Source organism: Arachis hypogaea, chromosome 17 (genome assembly GCF_003086295.3).
Source record: "Arachis hypogaea cultivar Tifrunner chromosome 17, arahy.Tifrunner.gnm2.J5K5, whole genome shotgun sequence".
NCBI lineage: Eukaryota > Viridiplantae > Streptophyta > Magnoliopsida > Fabales > Fabaceae > Arachis > Arachis hypogaea.
In genome coordinates, this window is record NC_092052.1 from 90,069,360 (window position 1) to 90,076,325 (window position 6,966).

A 6,966-nucleotide genomic window follows, 5' to 3' on the forward strand; every position below is an offset into this window, starting at 1 on the left:
CTCATTTGTGTTAGTACACCGGAGAGCTAGGAGTTATATAGTGGTTAGGCTAGCCTGGACGCCAGCTTAGCGGCTTTTTGTATGGGCCAGGTCCTGGAGTGTCGTGTATATATTAGCTACGTAGGATGACTGATATGCGAAATTGTGATCATCAACAATGGCGCCAAAGACTTGGAGCTCTCAAACGTGAATCACACTTTGTCACAATTCCGCACAACTAACCAGCAAGTGCACTGGGTCGTCCAAGTAATAAACCTTACGTAAGTAAGGGTCGATCCCACAGAGATTGTCGGCTTGAAGCAAGCTATGGTCATCTTGTAAATCTCAGTCAGGCAGATTCAAATGGTTATGGAGTTTAAGGTGATGAAAATAAACATAAAATAAAGATAGGGATACTTATGTAATTCATTGGTGGATTTCAGATAAGCGTATGAAGATGCTTTGTTCCCCTTGAACCTCTGCATTCCTATTGCCTTCTTCCAATCATTCATACTCCTTTCCATGGCAAGCTTTATGTTGGGCATCACCGTTGTCAATGGCTACATCACGTCCTCTCAGTGAAAATGGTCCTGATGCTCTGTCACAACATCGTCTAATCAGCTGTCGGTTCTCGATCATGTCGGAATAGGATCCATTGATCCTTTTGCGTCTGTCACACGCCCCACAATCGCGAGTTTGAAGCTCGTCACAGTCATCCCTTCCCAGATCCTACTCGGAATACCACAAACAAGGTTTAGACTTTTCGGATCTCAGGAATGGCTGCCATTAATTCTAGCCTATACCATGAAGGTTCCAATCTTATATCAGAAACCCAAGAGATACACACTCAATAGAAGGTAGAACAGAGGTGGTTGTCAGGCACACGTCCATAGGTGAGAATGATGATGAGTGTCACGGATCATCACATTCATCAAGTTGAAGAACAAGTGATATCTTAGAGAAGAAGTAGGCGTGAATTGAATAGAAAAACAGTAGTAATTGCATTAATTCATGAGGAACAGCAGAGCTCCACACCTTAATCTATGGTATGTGGAAACACCACCATTGAGAATACATAAGAACAAATAGTGTAAGCATGGCCGAATGGCCAGCCTCAAAGGTCTAAGGACTAAACGTCCCAAGATGTGTGTAAAAATACAATAGTATAAGGTCCTATTTATAGAGAACTAGTAGCCTAGGGTTACAGAAATTAGTAATTAATGCAGAAATCTTCTTCCGGGCCCACTTGGTGTGTGCTTGGGATGAGCATTGACACTTCCATGTGTAGAGACTTTTCTTGGAGTTAAACGCCAGCTTTTGAGCCAGTTTGGGCGTTTAACTCCAGCTTTTGTGCCAGTTTTGGAGTTAAACGCCAAAATTCTTAAGCTGACTTGGAACGCCTGTTTGGGCCATCAAATCTCGAGCAAAGTATGGACTATTATATATTTCTGGAAAGCCCAGGATGTCTACTTTCCAACGCAATTGAGAGCGCACCAATTGGGCTTCTGTAGATCCAGAAAATCCACTTTGAGTGCAGGGAGGTCAGAATCCAACAGCATCTGCAGTCCTTTTTTAGCCTCTGAATCAGATTTTTGCTTAGGTCCCTCAATTTCAGCCAGAAAATACCTGAAATCATAGAAAAACACACAAACTCATAGTAAAGTCCAGAAAAGTGATTTTTAAATAAAAACTAATAAAAATATAATAAAAACTAATTAAAATATACTAAAAACATACTAAAAACAATGCTAAAAAGCGTATAAATTATCCGCTCATCACAACACCAAACTTAAATTATTGCTTGTCCCCAAGCAACTGAAAATCATATAGGATAAAAAGAAAAGAATATACAATGAATTCCAAAAACATCTATGAAGATCAGTATTAATTAGATGAGCGGGCTTTTAGCTTTTTGCCTCTGAACAGTTTTGGCATCTCACTTTATCCCTTGAAGTTCAGAATGATTGGCATCTATAGGAACTCAGAATCCATATAGTGTTATTGATTCTCCTAGTTAAGTATGTTGATTCTTGAACACAGCTACTTTATGAGTCTTGGCCGTGGCCCTAAGCACTTTGTTTTCCAGTATTACCACCGGATACATAAATGCCACAGACACATAACTGGGTGAACCTTTTTAGATTGTGACTCAGCTTTGCTAGAGTCCCCAATTAGAGGTGTCCAGGGTTCTTAAGCACACTCTTCTTTTTGCTTTGGACCTCGACTTTAACCGCTCAGTCTCAAGTTTTCACTTGACACCTTCACGCCACAAGCACAAGGTTAGGGACAGCTTGGTTTAGCCGCTTAGGCCAGGATTTTATTCCTGTGGGCCCTCCTATCCACTGATGCTCAAAGCCTTGGATCCTCTTTATCACCCTTGCCTTTTGGTTTAAAGGGGTATTGGCTTTTTCTGCTTGCTTTTCTTTTTTTTTTCGCCTCTTTTTTTCTGCAAGCTTTTCACTACTTTTTCTTGCTTCAAGAATCAATTTTATGATTTTTCAGATCATCAGATAACATTTCTCCTTTTCCTTTCATTCTTTTAATAGCCAACAATTTTAACATTCATGAATCAAAAAATTCAAAAATATGCAATGTTCAAGCATTCATTCAGAAAAACAATAGTATTGCCACCACATCAAGATAATTAAACTGTTTTAAAATTTGAAATTCATGCACTTCTTTTTCTTTTTTTCAATTAAAAATATTTTTCATTTAAGAAAGGTGATAGATTCATTTTCATAGCTTTAATGCATAGATACTTAGACACTAATGATCATGTAATAAAGACATAAACATAAACATAAAGCACAATTTTCGAAAAAAACAGAAAAATAAAGAACAAGGAAATTAAAGAACGGGTCCACCTCAGTGATGGCGGCTTGTTCTTCCTCTTGAAGATCTTATGGAGTGCTTGAGCTCCTCAATGTCTCTTCCTTGCCTTTGTTGCTCCTCTCTCATGGTTCTTTGATCTTCTCTAATTTCATGGAGGAGGATGGAATGCTCTTGGTGCTCCACCCTTAGTTGTCCCATGTTGGAACTCAATTCTCCTAGGGAGGTGTTGATTTGCTCCCAATAGTTTTGTGGAGGAAGATGCATCCCTTGAGGTATCTCAGGGATTTCATGATGAGGAATTTCCTCATGCTCTTGATGAGGTTCTCTTGTTTGCTCCATCCTTTTCTTAGTGATGGGCTTGTCCTCATCAATGAGAATGTCTCCCTCTATGTCAATTCCAACCGAATTACAAAGGTGACAAATGAGATGAGAAAAGGTTAACCTTGCCAAAGGAGAGGACTTGTCCGCCACTTTGTAGAGTTCTTGGGATATAACCTCATGAACTTTCCACTTCCTCTCCAATTATGATGCTATGGATCATGATAGCCCGGTCTATAGTAGCTTTAGACTGGTTGCTAGTGGGAATGATTGAGCGTTGGATGAACTTCAACCATCCCCTAGCCACAGGCTTGAGGTCATGCCTTCTTAGTTGAACCGGCTTCCCTCTTGAATCTCTCTTCCATTGAGCTCCCTCTTCACATATGTCCATGAGGACTTGGTCCAACCTTTGATCAAAGTTGAATCTTCTAGTGTAGGGGTGTGCATCTCCTTGCATCATAGGCAAGTTGAATGCCAACCTTACATTTTCTGGACTAAAATCTAAGTAATTCCCCCGAACCATATTAAGCCAATTCTTAGGGTCTGGGTTCACACTTTGATCATGGTTCTTGGTGATCCATGCATTGGCATAGAACTCTTGAACCATTAAGATTCTGACTTGTTGAATGGGGTTGGTGAGAACTTCCCAACCTCTTCTTCGGATCTCATGTCGGATCTCCGGATACTCATTCTTTTTTAGTTTAAAAGGGACCTCGGGGATCACCTTCTTCTTGGCCACAACTTCATAGAAGTGGTCTTGATGCACCCTTGAGAGGAATCTCTCCATCTCCCATGACTCGGAGGTGGAAGCTTTTGCCTTTCTTTTCCTCTTTCTAGAGGTTTTTCCGGCCTTTGGTGCCATAAATGGTTATGGAAAACAAAAAGCTTTAGCTTTTATCACACCAAACTTAGAAGGTTGCTCGTCCTCGAGCAAAAGAAGAAAGAAGAGAGTAGAAGAAGAAGAAATAGAGGAGATGGAGTGGGCTTTGTGTTTCGGCCAAGGGGGAGAGGTGGTGTTTAGGTTGTGTGAAAATAAAGGAGTGAAGATGGGTTTATATAGGAGTGAGAGGGGTGTGTGGTTTGGCCATTATGGGTGGGTTTGGGAGGGAAAGTGGTTTGAATTTGGATGGTGAGGTAGGTGGGGTTTTATGAAGGATAGATGTGAGTGGTGAAGAGAATGGTGGGATTTGATAAATGAGGGGTTTTTGGGGAAGAGGTATTGAGGTGATTGGTGAATGGGTGAAGAAGAGAGAGAGTGGTGGGGTAGGTGGGGATCCTGTGGGGTCCACAGATCCTGAGGTGTCAAGGATATCTCATCCCTGCACCAAGTGGCGTGCAAAACGCCCCTTTCTACTAATCCTGGCGTTAAACGCCAGGCTGCTACCCATTTCTAGCGTTTAACGCCAGCTTCTTGCCCATTCATGGCGTTAAACGCCAGTCTGGTGCCCTTTTCTGGCGTTAAACACCCAGAATGGTGCCAGACTGGGCGTTTAACGCCCATTCTGCTACCTTTACTGGCGTTTAAACGCCAGTAACTGTCTCCTCCAGGGTGTTCTATTTTTTCATTCTGTTTTTCACTTTGTTTTTGCTTTTTCAATTGTTTTTGTGACTTCACATGATCATCAACCTACAGAAAACATAAAATAACAATAGAAAATAGAAATTTAACATAGATAAGGAAAGATTGGGTTGCCTCCCAACAAGCGCTTCTTTAATGTCAATAGCTTGACAGTGGCTCTCATGGAGCCTCACAGATGTTCAGAGCAATGTTGGAACCTCCCAACACCAAACTTAGAGTTTGAATGTGGGGGTTCAACACCAAACTTAGAGTTTGGTTGTGGCCCCCCAACACCAAACTTAGAGTTTGACTGTGGGGGCTTTGTTTAACTCTGTATTGAGAGAAGCTCTTCATGCTTCCTCTCCATGGTTACAGAGGGATATCCTTGAGCTTTAAACACAAGGGAGTCTTCATTCACTTGAATGATTAATTCTCCTCTGTCAACATCAATCACAGCTTTTGCTATGGCTAGGAAGGGTCTGCCAAGGATGATGGATTCATCCATACACTTCCCAGTTTCTAGGATTATGAAATCAGCAAGGATGTAATGGTCTTCAACCTTTACTAAGACATCCTCTAACAGTTCATAAGCCTGTTTCTTTGAATTGTCTGCCATCTCTAGTGAGATTCTTGCAGCTTGTACCTCAATGATCCCTAGCTTCTCCATTACAGAGAGAGGCATAAGGTTTATGCTTGACCCTAGGTCACACAGAGCCTTCTCAAAGGTCATGGTGCCTATGGTACAAGGAATTGAGAACTTTCCAGGGTCCTGTCTCTTTTGAGGTAATCTCTGCCTAGTCAAGTCATCTAGTTCTTTGATGAGCAATGGAGGTTCATTCTCCCAAGTCTTGTTACCAAATAACTTGGCATTTAGCTTCATGATTGCTCCAAGGTACTTAGCAACTTGCTCTTCAGTGACATCTTCATCCTCTTTAGAGGAAGAATACTCATCAGAGCTTATGAAAGGTAGAAGTAAATTTAATGGAATCTCTATGGTCTCCGTCTGAGCCTTAGATTCCCATGGTTCCTCATTAGGGAACTCCATGGAGGTCAGTGGACGTCCATTGAGGTCTTCCTCAGTGGAGATCACTGCCTCTTCCTCCTCTCCAGGTTCGGCCATGTGAGACGTGTTTATGGCCTTGCACTCTCTCTTTGGATTCTCTTCTGTATTGCTTGGGAGAGTACTAGGAGGGAGTTCAGTAATTTTCTTACTCAGCTGACCCAATTGTGCCTCCAAATTTCTAATGGAGGACCTTGTTTCAGTCATGAAACTTTGAGTGGTTTTGATTATATCAGAGACAATTATTGCTAAGTCAGAGGGGTCTTGCTTAGAATTCTCTGTCTGTTGCTGAGAAGATGATGGAAAAGGCTTGCTATTGCTAAACCTGTTTCTTCCACCATTATTGTTGTTGAAACCTTGTTGAGGTCTCTGTTGATCCTTCCATGAGTGATTTGGATGATTTCTCCATGAAGGATTATAGGTGTTTCCATAGGGTTCTCCCATGTAATTCACCTCTTCCATTGCTGGGTTCTCAGGATCATAAGCTTCTTCTTCAGAGGAAGCTTCCTTAGTACTGCCTGTTGCTGCGTGCATTCTAGACAGACTCTGATAAATTATATTGACTTGTTGGATCAATATTTTATTCTGAGCCAATATGGCATTCAGAGTATCAATCTCAAGAACTCCTTTCTTCTGATTTGTCCCATTATTCGCAGGATTCCTTTCAGAAGTGTACATGAATTAGTTATTTGCAACCATTTCAATGAGTTCCTGAGCTTCTGCAGGCATCTTCTTCAGATGAAGAGATCCTCCAGCAGAGCTATCCAATGACATCTTGGATAGTTCAGACAGACCATCATAGAAGATTCCTATGATGCTCCATTCTAAAAGCATGTCAGAAGGGCACCTTCTGATCAATTGCTTGTATCTCTCCCAAGCTTCATAGAGGGATTCACCTTCCTTCTGTCTGAAGGTTTGGACTTCCACTCTAAGCTTGCTCAATTTTTGAGGTGGAAAGAACTTTGCCAATAAGGCATTAACTAGCTTTTCCCAAGAGTTCAGGCTTTCTTTAGGTTGTGAATCTAACCATGTCCTAGCTCTGTCTCTTACAGCAAAAAGAAAAAGCATGAGTCTGTAGACTTCAGGGTCAACCCCATTGGTCTTGACAGTGTCACAGATTTGCAAGAACTCAGCTAAGAACTGATGAGGATCTTCCAATGGAAGTCCAAGAAACTTGCAATTCTGTTCCATTAGAGAAACTAATTGAGGCTTAAGCTCA

General features: G+C 41.5%; 1 non-coding gene across 1 annotated transcript; it reads left to right on the forward strand.

Annotated features, from left to right (window-relative positions):
* Window positions 1-6,575: 6,575 nt before the first annotated feature.
* LOC112768764 (small nucleolar RNA R71) lies at window positions 6,576-6,683 on the forward strand. The gene has a single exon (XR_003186155.1). It is a non-coding gene; the product is annotated as a small nucleolar RNA R71 (small nucleolar RNA).
* Window positions 6,684-6,966: the final 283 nt, after the last annotated feature.